Source organism: Haliotis asinina, chromosome 5 (genome assembly GCF_037392515.1).
Source record: "Haliotis asinina isolate JCU_RB_2024 chromosome 5, JCU_Hal_asi_v2, whole genome shotgun sequence".
Classification (NCBI taxonomy): Eukaryota; Metazoa; Mollusca; class Gastropoda; order Lepetellida; family Haliotidae; genus Haliotis; species Haliotis asinina.
Window position 1 is genome coordinate 43,379,148 of NC_090284.1, and position 16,459 is coordinate 43,395,606.

General features: G+C 42.2%; 1 protein-coding gene across 1 annotated transcript in view; it reads left to right on the plus strand.

Moving 5' to 3' along the window:
- The first annotated feature begins 1,233 nt into the window (after positions 1-1,233).
- The window catches only part of LOC137284549 (voltage-dependent T-type calcium channel subunit alpha-1G-like), a 191,898-nt gene continuing 176,672 nt past the window's right edge, over positions 1,234-16,459 (plus strand). Inside the window, exon 1 of the mRNA XM_067816393.1 lies at positions 1,234-1,303. The gene's annotated coding sequence lies outside the window, so the exon portion shown is untranslated. The remainder of the gene's footprint in view (positions 1,304-16,459) is intronic.

Here is a 16,459-nt window from a genome sequence, read left to right on the forward strand (position 1 = left end):
TGCCCGCCCATGACATGTTGAACATGGATAATCTATTGCCTTTTTAACTCCTGAGACCCATCTAATGGTGTGAGTAAGGTCATGTGCCATTTTGGCAGTATTGCGGCAATAACACGGCAGGGGGAAACAATAAATGGGCTTGACACATTGTGCCCAAAGGGGAGTCAAACCGGGGTATTCGGCGTGACGAGGGAACGCCGTAACCATTAGGCTACCATATCGCCCCAATGTTATGGTAGTCGGGTAGTCGGCTTGACAAGCTAGACGAGTCGGAAATTTGTTGTCATTTTCCTCAGATATACCTCTCTAACACTATCCGATATTTCACAAATCAACGCGTAATATATATAATATTTCTAAAAGCGGCTCAAAACAAAAACTCATTCACCATTTAACGACCACGAAATCAACCCAGATGTCAAAAGTTCTAGCGACTGAGAGAATGCTAAATCCAGCATAAATCTAAATCAAAAACCTTTTAAGCCACATGATTCGAAAAATATTGTAAATTACAACGTTTCGAATGACCATAGCTGAGAAGTTTTATATGTCCCATGGACCCGTGAAGATCCGGGGTGGAATAGGTCTTCAGCAACTCATGCTTGACACAAAAGGCAACTATGCTATGCGACCCGTTACAGGGGGGTTGTTTCGGTTTTACAGGATATTGTGGCAGTTTCTGGTGTTTTCGTTCTGTGTTGGTGGATATATGAGTTCAGGCTTGGTGTATATGACTTCAATTTTGATGATTTGTTCACCGTTTGTATGGTAGGCCTGAAGAGGCGACTAACGGGATCGGGTCGTCAAGCTCGCTGACTTGGTTGATGCGTGTCATCTGTTCTCATTTGCGATTATTTACAGACCGCCGCCATATAGCTGGAAAATGGCTGAGTGCAGCGCAAAACTAAACTCACTCACTCACTCACTCACTCACTCACTCACTCACTCACTCACTCACTCACTCAATTACATGTCCCACGCAACAGTTCATTCCCTAACAAAGTCTGCAGAGGCTGCTCGTTATAAGATTCAATATGAACTTAATGGTTTTCTTCCTTCTTTAGACTGAGAAGTGTTGGGTAATGACATAAGGAGACTGTACGGAGAGCAGGTGTTGCAATTAATATATTTCTGTAAGGTATTTCAAAACTATATCACGACTGACGCATGGAAGTTACGTGCTGCATGCGCAGCATGTGAAAAAAACAAAATCACGTAATATGTGTATTCGGTCATTCAACGATCGCTCATTCTCACACCAAGCCGCAAGAAGACGGACGCGCTCATTCGCCGTGGGCTACAGGTACGCTTGTTATACTTTTATATTAGTATTTATGCTTGAGAACACGGTAAATCATCTTACTCATTTATTAAAGGAGATTGGATGTTTAGCTGAGTGTATGAGGCACGAGTGTGGTGCATATCAGGTCGGATCTGACAAATGTGTATCTTTGTTTGATCCAGGTGGATACCATCTCTTCATGTCCCACGCCCCGCTCTCCACCTCGCCCCACTTCCCCCACATTGTACCCCATCTCGTTACTCACCCCGTCCCGTCCCGTCCATCGCCCAGTTTCCCACCCCGTTCTCCATCTTGTCCCCACCTGGTCTCTCTCCACGCCCAAAGTGTCAAGTCCATGCCCCACTCTAATCAACCACTCCTCTCCCCGTCCCTCACCCCGTACCTTTTCCCCTACCCCTCTCTTTACACCATCCCATCCCACTCAATATATGTTTCTGTTTGATGTCTGTGGAATTATTCTTATTGAAGTTCAGTGTGCATTAAGCACAACGTATTATTAATGTTAAATTATCAGGTCTTACCAGGTCTCTACATTATTCACCAGGTCTTATGAAAGACATGCAAATTATTTAGCAAACCTTTTGAAGATCGAATAAAACTCCTCCGGAAAGTCGCAGTGAAGTCTAATGTATGCTATTAGTCAGACCGACTAAAGTCGTATGCACATAATTCACCTAGTCATAGTACCAAAGCTAAATATTCACCAAGTCACATTAAAGTGTGATGTTAGTTATTTGCGAGGGTTTATTGAAGTCTAATTCACATTATTCCTCAAGTCTACAGTGTGTTTACCTTATATTAAAGTCTAATGTCACAATTCACCTGGTATTGAAGTCTAATTAATGCTATTCACTTACTTACTTTTGTTGTGTGAAATAAATGCAGTCAGTTCGGGGAGGATAATATTCTATCACATAGATCTGACGATGTTTGTTATTATTAATGGCCCCATGTTGACGCATCTGGAGATAACCTCATTCATTCAAGTATATTTGTTTTGTTTGTTTTGTTCTGGTGTTTTGCATCTAGGGGTTTCCGTCTGGATGTAGCTTTAGGTTTAGGTGTGGTTGTGAGTTTAGGTGTGGATGAGGGTGTGGGTTTAGGTTAAGGTGTGGGTTTAGGTGTAGATGTGAATGTGGATTTAGGTGTAGGTGTGAATGTGAGTTTATGTGTAGATGTGGAATGTGGGTTTAGGTGTAGATGTTGGTGTGTGTTTAGGTGTAGAAGTGGGTTTAGGTGTAGATGTTGGTGTGGGTTTAGATGTAGATGATGGTGTGGGTTTAGGTGTAGAAGTGGGTTTACGTGTAGATGTTGGTGTGGGTTTCGGTGTAGAAATGGGTTTAGATGTAGATATGTATGTGGGTTTAGCTGTAGATGTGGATGTGAGTTTAGGTGTGGATGTGAATGTGGGTTAAGGTGTAGATGTGGGTTTAGGTGTGGCAGTGGATGTGGGTTTAGCTGTAGGGGGTGTAGGTGTTGATGTGAGTATGGGTGTAGGTGTAAATGTGGGTCTGGGTTTGGGTGTGGGGTTAGGTGTAGATGTGGATGTTGGTTTAAGTGTAGAAGTGGGTGTGGGTCTGGATGTGGGATTTGGTTTAGATGTTAATGTGGGTATTGGTTTAGATGTAGATGTTTAAGTGTTGATTTGGTTTGTTTGTACTTGGCGACTTCTGTAAATAGTACAGACAACCCAGTGATCAACAGTATGAACATCGATAAACGCAACCAGGACACGACAACATATGTCAACCAAGTCAGCGAGCCTGACCACCAGCTATTTGGCCAGACAACAAGAAGCGATACCAGTTACCATTTCACTGATGTCCAGAATAATACCCATTTATAATACAAGTTCCTGGCTGGAAAACAGCAATACGTATGTTTAGCTGAGAGAGATGGAAATCACGACAACGTTAAATAACATATAGTCCCATATCTACTACTGGAAATATGTTGAAATCAGATAGGTAAATCACTTTTTTCTGCCATCAGACCACCCCTTATGGCGTCTGGATCCTTACTTCAAGAAATTAATAATCAAACAAACACAGTATTCTCTTTGAAAAAAAGTCAATTCGGATAATGTCCAATAATGCGAACCACTAATATGTATTCTCCCTGGAGCGTGTTGTTTGTGGCGGACGGAAATGACATAATCTATTTGACAGCTTTTGTCCATGCCACGTTTCCATGGCAACGACAGTGTTCAATAATGTTCCCTAGATAAACTAATAGATACTGGTACATTATCCTTGAGTTTGAAGGCTGCGGACATTATTGTTTCTTGTAGATTTTGGCGTGCACCGATGAAATTACAAAATCAATCTTGCTTACTTCTCTGATGCGAATGACAAGACATGATGGTGACGTATGTATATGTAGGTAATGAAAAGTCAGGGTGTATAACGACAGCCGTAACAGGAATATGTCTGTTTACTTCGAAATGGTGAACCAGTGTTGCCCAAACAACAAAATACAAAACACGATTTATAATATATATCATGTTTGTTTTGATAATGTCTCGAGGGATTGGCAGATTCTTTCCTTCGTATGAGTTACGCTTCTTGAATCATTTATTTCGCTGTGATAGACACTGGAATGGATATGTGACAGCCTGGATTTTGTTTCATGACAAAAACTTCCAAGGCTATCATGTAATTTGTAGTCATGGCATTTCCATAATTGAAAATCAGGAAAATACTGCGGTACTGTTCCCTGTTTTACGCCGCTTTCAACAATATCCCAGCAAAACTACAGAGGGCCCACCCACGTATGTCTAAGTTGGTTTGGGCAACTCTTTAGAATTCACCAACCGTCAGCTTTTGGCTCAAATATAAAAAACAAGCATGTCTTTAGAGGATGAGTTAAAAAGACATTCAATAACATGTCTCTTTATATACCTTTATGTAAACATGCATCAAATTTAGCTGACAGGCTCCAACTATCAGTTACCTCTCTGAAACAATTTTTCACTACGTTGGATTAAGTCAGAGAGGTCGCCTCGTCTGTGTCAGGTTTTGATTGATGCAAGATTCGGTATGATAGAAAACATCCACAAGACTGAATGTCTTCGCGCGGAGATCTCTCTGTAAGTGAGTTTAGTTTTCCGACGCGTGCGGCAACGTTCCAGCTGTATGGCGGCACTATTTAAATGATCGAATCTGGACACAGTCACACTGATCAACAGCGTGAGCATCAATCTATGCAACTGGGATACAAATGACACGTATCCCAAATTCAGCGAGCCTAACCAGTCGATCCCGTTAGTCGCCTCTTACGACAAGCATGGGCTTCTGACAATCAGTTCTAACCCGGATCTTCACGCTCAGATCTCACTGTATCTCTAGGCATGGCGGGCAGATCTCACTGTATCTCTAGGCATGGCGGGCAAATCTCACTATATCTCAGGTCATGGCGGCAGATCTCACTATATCTCAGGTCATGGCAGGCAGATCTCACTATATCTCAGGTCATGGCGGGCAAATCTCACTATATCTCAGGTCATGGCGGCAGATCTTACTATATCTCAGGTCATGGCGGCAGATCTCACTATATCTCAGGTCATGGCGGCAGATCTCACTATATCTCAGGTCATGGCGGCAGATCTCACTATATCTCAGGTCATGGCGGGCAAATCTCACTATATCTCAGGTCATGGCGGCAGATCTCACTATATCTCAGGTCATGGCGGCAGATCTCACTATATCTCAGGTCATTGCGGCAGATCTCACTATATCTCTGGTCATGGCGGCAGATCTCACTATATCTCTGGGCATAGAATATATACCTATATCGTAGACATGTTAAGATTTACTATGAAATTATATCTGTTAACTTCATGTTTAATGAAAGTGTTGTCTGAGTCGTTTACAATGAAAGTAATCCCTATCAAATCAATAATCATAAACAAACAGGTAGTTGGATTCGAACCCACGATCCTAATCCAGAGAAGCATACACGTTAATACCTGGAACACAACGTGCCAAAAGGCACAACCTTGAACACTGCATTTTCCATGACAAAATGCCAACATCAGCCTAAGTATAGTGATACTCAGTACGTTTCGTTACACTCCACTCCTGAGTCTAACAAAAAGTTATGGGAGGTCGCGACCGGTAACCTTTGAGATTGACCAATCAGAACATAGCTTACCAAATCGCGACAGTGGACATTCGCACATACCTTGTGAAGTTTTTATCTCGGAAAGGTTCATACCCGAACGATTCCGAATGCTATTAGCGTACGTTCGCTTCCGGGTGATGCACACGGCGTACATACAACCATGACAACGGTGAGTAAACAGTCGCTGAAAATAGTGTTTTTGGCAATATTCAAGGGTGTTTTCTTGCATAGATATTAGCTAACGGTAACCATGTCAACAGAAACCCCAAAGCGTATATACTGCAGGCCAAATAACTGTGTTATATGCGGATTTTTGTTTGTGGAGAGATCTGTGTCAGTGACGTGAATATTTTGAAAGTCCCTCCGATCCCTAAATAGTAGCCGTTGTCTGGTTGGTTAAGTCTATTTAACCGTCTCGCGTTTGATTGGACGGTCATTGATCGCTCAAAGGTTGCCTGACGCGACCTTCTACTGGATCACAGCCTGTACAGTGACACAAACATGCCAACATGGAACACAGCCTTTACAATGACACAAACATGCCAACATGGAAAAGTTCCTTTACAATGGCGCAAACATGTTAACACTGGCACACATCCTTTGCAATGACACAAACATGCCAACATGAATCACAGCTTTAACAATGACACAAACATGCCAACATGGAAAAGTTCCTTTACAATGGCGCAAACATGTTAACATTGGCACACATATTTTGCAGTGACACAAACATGCCAACATGAATCACTGCCTTTACAATGACACAACCTTGCCAAAATGGAAAATTTCCTTTACATTGGCGCAAACATGTTAACATTGGTACACACCCTTTACAATGACCAAACATACCAACGGAGATCACAGCCTTTACAAAAATACAAGCATGCCAACATGGAAACGTTACTTTACAATGACGCAAACATGTTAACATTGGCACACATCCTTTGCAATGACACACGCATGCCAACATGGAACACATCCTTTATATTGGCCCAACATGCCAACATAGACCACAGCCTTTACAATGACACAAACATGCCAACAAGGAACACATTCTTTACAATGTCACAAGCATGCCAACATCCAACACCACCTACCTAATACCGGTAGATATACGCATATCAACATGGAACAGCCTACACAGTGACGTACACGTGCTAACATTGAATACCATCCCTCCTTTTCGACATAAGCAAAGCCTTCATGTGGTGCAACCTCTCCCTGATAAAACCATTCCATCATGTGATACAAGCCATTCCGTCTACCAGGCGATGCCAATATTTAACGCCACACCTTATTTTGGCACGTCCATCAACCTTTGTATAGAAATTCACACATGTCAAGCCTTAGGGTTGCCTAATTTGCTTTTACTCATTCTTGGGTATAATTATAGAATGCGTTTCCAATGAGCAACGCTTTCAATCAATAACAATACATGTACCTGTAATTTGGACGACGGTTTCGACAATAGGCAGGTTATATTTAGAACAATTACACGATTTAATCGGCCTTGAGCGCCTGGTTTTGCGTCAGTGATGACCACGTGACCCTCTTTCGTCGACGTTACCTGGACAATATACATTGTCGTTTATCTGTTGCTAACGTAAAGTGGTTCAGGTGGAGTGGCGTTGGCAAGTGGAATGAGGTGTGACTGCTCCCTCAAAGAAATCAGGTTGATTAGACACGAATTATCCTTCAAAAGTACTTTTCCAGAGTTCATTGCTATATGTTCGTACTTAAAGCCTAATGGGTTTTGTATGACTGGTTTAACGAACCCAATGACTTCGTCAGTGATGACTTGGTCCGGAATTTCTTTATGATTCTGGACAGCTCGTGACAACAAGACTCTGGGTGCTGAAACAAAGAGACTCACATCGAATAATGTTTATTTCAACTGTGCACCTGAAAAAATGATTTAGCTCTTCTTGCTCTGTTCCATGTAATTATTGAAAATTATATGACGAGGTTATTTTGGAACGCAACATATTTGTTTGGTTTACAAAGTGACAGCCGTAATTACATGAGCAAGTCCATCAGGAAGAACTTTTAATTAGTGTTTTTTCAACTTTCTGTGCGTGTTGGTTAGTGTTTTAGTAAATTAAAGTCGATATTGTGCAGATGTGTTCAAACGAGACATGAGTGTTCGGAATATGAAAGAGCAGTGCTTGTTCACATGTTCAGTGTTCAATGTGTACGAATCTATAGTGCATGTATGTTTTGTGTCAACCTGCTGTAGTGGATCATTCGATGGTGACAAGTGACGTTGTTGTTGTGTTGTTGTTGTCGTCATTGTTGTTGACTGTAGATCTTACCAATGAAAGCATTCTACCCTATCTCATCACTTCCAACAAATGCTGTCTGCTCTTGGGGTGGTGGGGTAGCCTAGTGGTTAAAACTTCCGAACCCCTGGGTTTGATTCTCCACATGGGTGCAGTATGTGAAGACCATCATTTTTCTGGTGTCCCCCTCCGTAATATTTCTGGATCATTCCTAAAAGCTGTGTAAAACTAAACTTTCCCGCTGACACTGCTCTTCTGAGTTAACCAAGGCTTTGTTGTTCCTATACTTCACTGCAATCATGTGACATATCTGCTTCTTGGGCCAACTGTTCTTTACCCGCTCTTTTGATAAAAATCAGTTGTTCTGTGTCTGCTCAGTGTCTGGGGTTAAGTGTTTTGTACCTGCAATGTCACTTTTACTGGTTCTGCTCGTCTCACCGATAAGGTGAAAGATGTGGCTAGCCGAGTGAGCTTTACTTGCATTTTTACCAGGTGCATATCCTGTACCTGGACCCCAATCTCAGTCTTAAGTCTGGGAGTTAAGATCATCTCTGCATTATGATCCCTTTCTGAACCTGGGCCCTGCTCTGATGCTTTGCTGTATCCTATTCGTATGAATATTTTGCGGTTGTTGTATACTCCATATCCTGTCGTGTTGCATTTGATGACGACGATTTTAATCTACGCTTTTGTTGTTTTCAATGAAGCCAGAGGAAATGAAGCACATATAATTCTTCAGTCTCAAGAAAGAAACGAGTCAGACTAAAATGACAGATAATTGGTTATTTCATAAGTTGTCGGTTTGCATGCTGTCAGCTTCTTGCCTGGATGCATCAAAATGGCTAAATATTTGATGTTAAGGAAGATGGACCAGAGCGGCTTCCACCGTAGCAGCAAGTGTCTCCAACGGAGCTCCAACAGCATCCGTGAGGACATGACACATTTATGGGACGATTCTAGTCAGGCGTGTAGACCTGTGCATAGAACAGTGTTCACAAATCGGTTCAAGTTAAGCTACGATATGCGGGGAGAGTCCTTGGATGGGTCACCGTGTTTGGCTGCTTGACTCCTGAGGGTTTCTAGGACTTCAGCCCTGCCCCTCAACGAAGCACACAGATCATATAGATGGCCCTGCTCTTATGCAAGTGAGTTTGTTCAAAACTCATTTTCTGCAGAACATGGGTACCCGGTGGGACAAGACATGTGACCATTAACCTTCCAGCCCCTAAGGCAGCTTGGGTTATCCAAGGTAATAATAATAATAATAATAATAATAATAATAATAATAATAATAATAATAATAATCCTATTCCTTTGGAGTAGTTGATTGGACAAAACAAGACATCCAGAATCTTGACCGCCTGACCAGAAGGATCATGTCTGATAACAGAGCACACCACCCTCGTTCCTCTCTTAATCGTTTATATATGCCAATCAATTCGGGAGGTCGGGGTTTGATTAATGTGGAAGCTCTTCATGACAGAATTTTATTGTGTACTTTTGCACATATTTATTTGTCAGATGATTTTCTGGTGAAGCACGTCAAGAGTCATGATGAAAGCAAGGAATTCCACAGCTACTTTAAGCGTGCCAAGGTTGTTGGACACAATTTGATGGCGATGTACTGCTGGACGGTACAGTGATGGGTGTAAACCAGGTGAAGTCTTTCACCAAGTCTGCTCAGAGTCGGTCCTTTGTGGAGAAGCTGTCTGAGAAGCCATTGCATCGTGTGTATATGCAGTGTGTGGAACAAAACAGCAATCCAACCGACTCCTTTGCCTGGATGAAGTCGGCTGGTCTCAGATGTGAAACTGAGGGCTTCCTTTTTGCTGCTCAGGACCAGTCACTTCCCACTCGCAATCGCCAGAATGTGATTCTTAAAGAAAATATCAATATGAAATGTCGTCTTTGCAATCAATTTACAGAGACTGTCCAACACCTTGTTAGTGGATGCCCTTCCTTGGCACAAACAGCATATCTTAAAAGACATGATGGCATGGCTCGCTGCTTTTATTATCGTCTCCGCCATGCCTGTGGCTTTGACTCTGAGGTCCATCCATGGTACGACCCTGAACATGTCCAGGGCGTCCTGGAAAATGATGCTTTCAAACTTCTCTGGAATAGGCCAATATACAGCCTGAGACGAATTCCAGCCAACAAACCTGATCTTGTCCTTTTTGATAAAGCCAATGAAATTATTTATATCATAGAATTTTCTGTCCCTTTTGACAGCAATGTGATTGGCAAGATTCAGGAAAAGCATGATAAATATGCGGACCTCGCCTTTGAAATGTCTCGCTTGCATCCCAAGTACACTGTCGTCAGGCTCCCCATTGTTCTCGGTGCCCTTGGTTTGGTACCTCCTGATCTGTTAGCACAGATGAGGAGAGTGCCCGGGTTCTCCACCGGGAGCACAGTCCTTCTGACAATCTGGGTAATGCAGAAGGCTGCAGTGTTGGGGAGCCTCCATATTCTCCGGAAAGTTCTTGGTGGGTTCGACTAGGCAGTGTTTCCTGGGAGAAGTCCCATTCGCTGTCTGGGCTGCGTGTAGAGGGGGCGAGGGCCCTGAGCTGATGATGAGCTTGACCAGCCTGACTGTCCCAGGATCACCCAAACCCTCTCTGCTGCATTTCTATCTCAATCTGTAAAAAATAATAATAATATCAGACTGTGCTCTTAGAGCGGGATATGAAGGATATGAATGGGGCGTTCTAAATACACTTATTGTATTTTACAGATTTAAGAAACATGCAGCAGAGAGGGTTCGGGTAATATTGTTTCTGTTTCTCTTGCCGCTATAAAGAGGTGAGCAGCGGAGAGAAGGATGAGTGTAAGCTGATCTAAGAGCAAGATGACCTTCAACTACCCATACTAATGAAAATGCTGAGAAAATACATTTCAGTAGAGATGATCGTAGACTCTTTAAATAGACAGGCATCTCTCACGAGAGAGTTGACAACATTCTCAAATATGGACTGGGTATTATGTGGCTTCATCACGCCGGGCGTCAAGGCTTCTGAGTTTTGACTTGGTTCCTCATCTACATCGTTTTGAAACAGATCAGCGCTTGTTGAGCGGTTTGTAGCCTTTGGACAGCCTTAAGTCGTTCTCAGAAAAACTGTAACGTCAACTCCGAAGAAGGTAATCCTCCATTAGGTGAATTCGGGTTTCTGGGATTCTCAAAGACTGCTACTGGACTACAACCCGAAATGTCTGACCCATTATGATCAATAGTATGCTAGTTTGGTCAGGCAAGTACATGAGAATACGAAGGTACCACGTCGTGGTACACACGGTAAACGTCCGTTGTTGCCATGGTTGCAATGCATTACTTTGGCTTGGAAGTCTTTGGACATCATCCGTGTTCTCCCTATTTGGAACCGTCGTAATTCTGCCTCTTCCAGACTGTGAATAAGACTTGCCAAATAAGGTCAAATCTGCCATGGAGAATGCCACCTGAAGGAAGACTTACATACCAGTTTGAGGCAGGGAAACCTGCCTCGCTGGCAGAATATGTATGGACTTCTGCAGTAATTTTTTTAGCAATAACTCACTCACTCAACGCATGTTGACGTATGTCCCCACGAAAATATACAGTTATGTATCTGGAAATTTAACCCACGATATAAGTTACCGCTTCCATTTCTCACCCATGTGCAGTGTGCCTCACTTTCAAGCTTGAATGCCGCATCAGCCAAACATTTCGATAAGTGTTTAGCTGTCCTCAGACGCCCAAGGAAACGACTGGCCTCCTTACAGAGCGGCATTCATCATCCTATCTATTGATAAAGCTTAAAATATCTGGCGTTCTCTTGAAATAGTGCAAGAATCGCCATATTTACTCATTTACTGGTCATCTGGGACGTGTGGATGAATACTCGTTGGGCGATATTCAGACAAGCATTGTTCACCACTCCAAGACGATTTCCGTACCGTAGGTAACGTTGAGTTTTTACCTACTCTTTATTTACCATAGTTTCACTGTTTGTCATGGGTTTCCCTGACGACAAAGTCTGAATCTTTTTCTTTGGATGGGTAATTATTGTGATCAATTTACTGCAGTAGTTTTCAAATGAAATCAGATTCCAATATTCATAAATCATCAGGTACTTCCTAAAATAAAATCTTTCATTCCAAATCTCTGAGTATATTATGGGCCTAATTTCCCATGCCTGTCATAAAGGCTGGCTAAAAGAGCTAGGAGTGTTTTCGAGTTCCTCATCACACGATATTTTAACAAAAGTTGTTTGATCAGGGTAACAACATGCAAAGCCCCAGTAAAGCTTTCAAAAGTTTTGTGGAGTGAGTGAGAGGAGTAACCGCGCCGCTTTCAGCAATATTCCGGAGGGGGACACCAGGAATGTATGTGTACACTTATTGGGAATCGACCCTCAGTCTTCAAGCGAATGAGTTCAGGCCTTAACCATTGCTCTACTCTACCGACCCTATCACTCGTAGAAGCATCAGAGACGGAAGTCCGACGTCCGTTGAAAAGTTATTCACATTATCGGAATCGTACAGTTAGCAGAGACTTCTTATAACTACTGACTGTATTTGGTCACTTATATATCACACGCGTCGGTGCAGTGTGGTAGCCTTGTGGTAAAAGCGTTTGCTCGTCACGCCGAATGCCCGGGTTCGATTGCCCACATAGGTTCAACGGTTAAACACCATTTCCGGTGCGGTGTCCCCCGCCGTGATGTTTCTGGGATGTTGTCAACAGCGGCGTAAACATAAACTCACTCACTTTACCACGTGTCACATTGATGACTGTGTGTCATCACTGCTCAGCATCATTCAGTCACTGGTTTGTGTATACCTGATGATTTACAAACCAACGATGCACAAATGTCGTATTGCCCTATGCCAGTTTTAAAGGTATGAACGATTTCTGGGTTATTTGAGGCTTTTAGGGATGAGACTGGCATAAAAGGATCGGCATGCGTGATTTACGTCCGATGTTGAAAGATGTCAGCGCTGTGTCAACACTGGGCACTGGTTTATCTCAAACCGATTCAGATGTTTCAGATGCACTGAAATATCTCCAAACAGCAAAGAACCATTCTTAAAACTGTAATTTTCAATAGCCGTGTTGGAAATGTCCTGACCAGTGTGCGAAATAGCTACTGACCCGTTGGCCAATGGACAGTAAAAATCCTGTCGGACCGGTAAATCTCCAGGCACTGGACTGGTCCGACTGGCTGGTGAATTTTCCTGAGATAGCTTTGTAAATCACTCTCTCCGACTTGTTAATTTATGACACACTTTTAAATCATGCAAGATTAAGGCCTGATAAGAATGCTCAACATATTAGCAGCTTAATGATAAAACCAGTTTCTACACTCACATTTCGGGCTTGCGAATTATCATTTGGGCTAGTAACCTTTCAGGCATAGCTAACCCGACAGGTTATCAAAATTGGAAACTATTTGCACACTGCCCCTGACTACGGGTTCGAATCCAGGGTATTTTTTCGAGTATGATGCATGGTTTGTTTCCACACATACTCGTGGAATGCATCAACATGCATAATCCCCAGGTTCCTACACCTCGAGCTGACAGAGATATGGAATGTCCATAAGTGTACCTGCTTCACACCAAACACTTGGGCAGAGCAGACTGTTCATATTCCCATTTGTGATGTTCAGTGTTTTACAGAAAAATGCGGTTTCATCGCCATAGGTAACGATGGTACAAGTAAGAAGACATGAAACATCAAAAACATGTCTGTCTTTTTCTGTTACCCGTGAAGGACTGATCTTCAGTAGCCAGTGCTTGTCGTAAGAGGCGACTAACGAGATCGGGTGATCAGGCACGCTGACTTGGTTGACACACGTCATCATATCCCAAATACCAGGAGGTTTCGCCCGTGGAAACCTACACTTGATTCATTTAGCATTGCAGGGACGGTTATTCGGTAGGGAAAATAATGAGTTTCTGGACAGTGAGACAGACAAGCACCGCGTGTATGTCATCGTATCCCGAATACTTTTCACAAGCGGCGTTGATCGATGCTTATGCTGTCGATCACGGAATTGATTATTTATACAGCTGGAATACTGTTGATTGTGACGCTGAACAACATAAAAACAATCATTTTCTGTCAGTTGGTTTTCTGTCAGCACTAAAACAGTGAAATGATAACGGGATTAGCATGTCAGATTAACATCATGCATTATCATGATGATTTGTGCATACAGAAACGCTGAAATATGTACACTGAACACCAGCTATGTCCGTTATGCTCAGGCACACACGATGCTCCCGTGAATACCTTTTCAGTTCGGATTAATGAAGCAGATATTCTACACGGGCTGGTGACATCATGCATTGCTTATGCTCGTAAATATTTGATAGTCATGCAAGTGGTTTTATCAGGTACAGGTTTCAGAAAATCCTGAAGCATAAATGATATGTACTTACAGAGAACGCGTCCAAAGGCGGGACTGAAGCCGCGCGTATTTTACATTAATAAGCATTGAACTTTCTCGAGTGCTGTTTAAGACGGTGTGGGTAGCCCGATGGCAAGATGGTTCGCTCAAGTTCCGGGTTCGGTTCACCGCAGTGAGGGAATGTTACTAAATGCGGTGTAAAACGATGCTCACTCACACATACACTCAAGAGTCGCTTCGGAACAGTTTAACGTCAACAGTGAACGATGAATACTTGCTCGGTTTAAATCCAAGACTATGAATGTGGCAGTACACCTTCATATGGAAGTGGTAAGTAACAAAATTGCGAGAAGATATCTCCCTCTATCTATCTATCTATCTATCTATCTATCTATCTGTCTGTCTGTCTGTCTGTCTATCTATCTAAGATAGTGCTGCATAACAAACAAGCCACATATGTGTTCGAATCCCTTCAGCACACTCGTTACCTTGAGCTTTGGTTTTCATCAAGGTAATAAAGGTTTAATACCCGCTTAACACCAGGCTCTCCCTCCATGTCTGAAACCACTACACGACTTAAATACCGGTAAAGAAAGCGTCATACCGAACCACTTTCCAACACACGTCGAGGCAGTACGGTGGCTCGTCATGCCGGAAGCCCTATTTCGATTCTGCACATGCGTACAATACGAGAAGCCCATTTCTGGTGTTCACCTCCGTTATAGAGTGCTACTTCCCGGAATGCAGATACAACCAGCGTAAGACCCTACTCAAAGTTCGGTTTTGGGGTTTTTTTTGTTTTGTTTGTTTGTTTTTTGTTTGGTTGGTTGGCTTTTTTCATGTTAGGAACAAGACACACACCAAACCTGGAATAGCGATTGTCCGAAGGCGCTGCTGCATCACGTGCGCCTGTCACAGTATTCGCATGGCAATAAACTACTAACATGTTAAACAAAGAATAAAAGATTAATGAAGCAATGCACGGTGTCTCTTGAAGTAATACTTCCCTTGAGGTACCGTATTCCTGTAAGGCCACTCGGATGTTTCTGTGTTTCATATTCCCAGCCTGAATTATCAAGAGAGCGGTCGGGCAAAAAAGAATTTTAAAATTTTATGCTAACTGGCAATAGTCTTTAAATTAATTTATGATTTCATCGATTTGCTTTGTTCCAGAAACGACTTCATATACTATACAAAATAAGTTAGGGATATTGGTATTTTTATGACTGATGTTTTATCAGTGTGTCAATGAATAAATACATCATTAGTCATAATTTTCAAATATCCCTAACTATTTTTGTTCAGTATATAATTCAATTGCCATAATTGTTACTAAAGAAAGATCAAATCGACTTTTTAAGTGTTACAAAGTAAGTGTATTTGTTTCATCACGTCAGAGCATTCCTCAACGGTGGGAAAGTTGTGGGAGTACGGGAGATGTTTACCACAAAAAGAGCAGCCTTAGAAAAGTCTTAGAAAAGCCACCCCGAAACCTTTCATTCTGTAATCATTCTGATAACGTCACGTTATTACCAGTTTAACAAGCACAACTAATGAAGCTATAGATCATTATGCGTAAATCATGTATCAGCCATATAACAGTTTAAAATCAGAGAAATCTGTCGAATCCGATTCTGAAAACATATCTACATGTGCATTCGGTGCTCGTTGATTCTTCTGGAATCAATAGATTCTAATGAAACTCTATTACGAAAGAGTTTCGAGCTGATTATAATCTGTGGCTAGTCACCAATGTAGATCTTTAAGGATTACTTTAGTGGCTAAAGCCTCAATCTAGGAGGTTTTCTCTTGCGTTGAGCCGGTGTGTTCTTACTTAACCGAAATATTATTCAATATTACAGTTCTTATTTTGAAGTACCATCATGGATATTGCTGGGTCGACGTTTAACAACAAAAACAGCCAACCATTGTGGAATTCGGGGTTTATCATTGGCCCCCGGCAACTAGTTCGCCAAGCTACTTAATGGATCGGGAGGTCGAGGCTTTGTCGATAGAATGTCACCATGACCCAACCTCGGGGCTCGCATTATCAATCACGAATTTGTTGTTTCCAGACTTGATTATTTTCACAGACTCGTCATGCAGCTGTCATATGGATGAGAGGCGTCAAGCAGCAAACAGATCTTTGGAGCATTTTGTGATGTTCACGAAGCGCTTTATTGTTTCCTCCAAAGCACCATATTGATTCTCTTTGAAGAATGTAATACTTTTCCTTGAATACATACGTTATGTTCCTGGAAACTGAGCGCTGTTTTTTTCTTGCAGCATTGTTTCCGTTTCTTTGAAGCTGAAACATGATATGGCCTTTTTTAGTTTTGGGTTTAATTTCTATACTTGAAAGG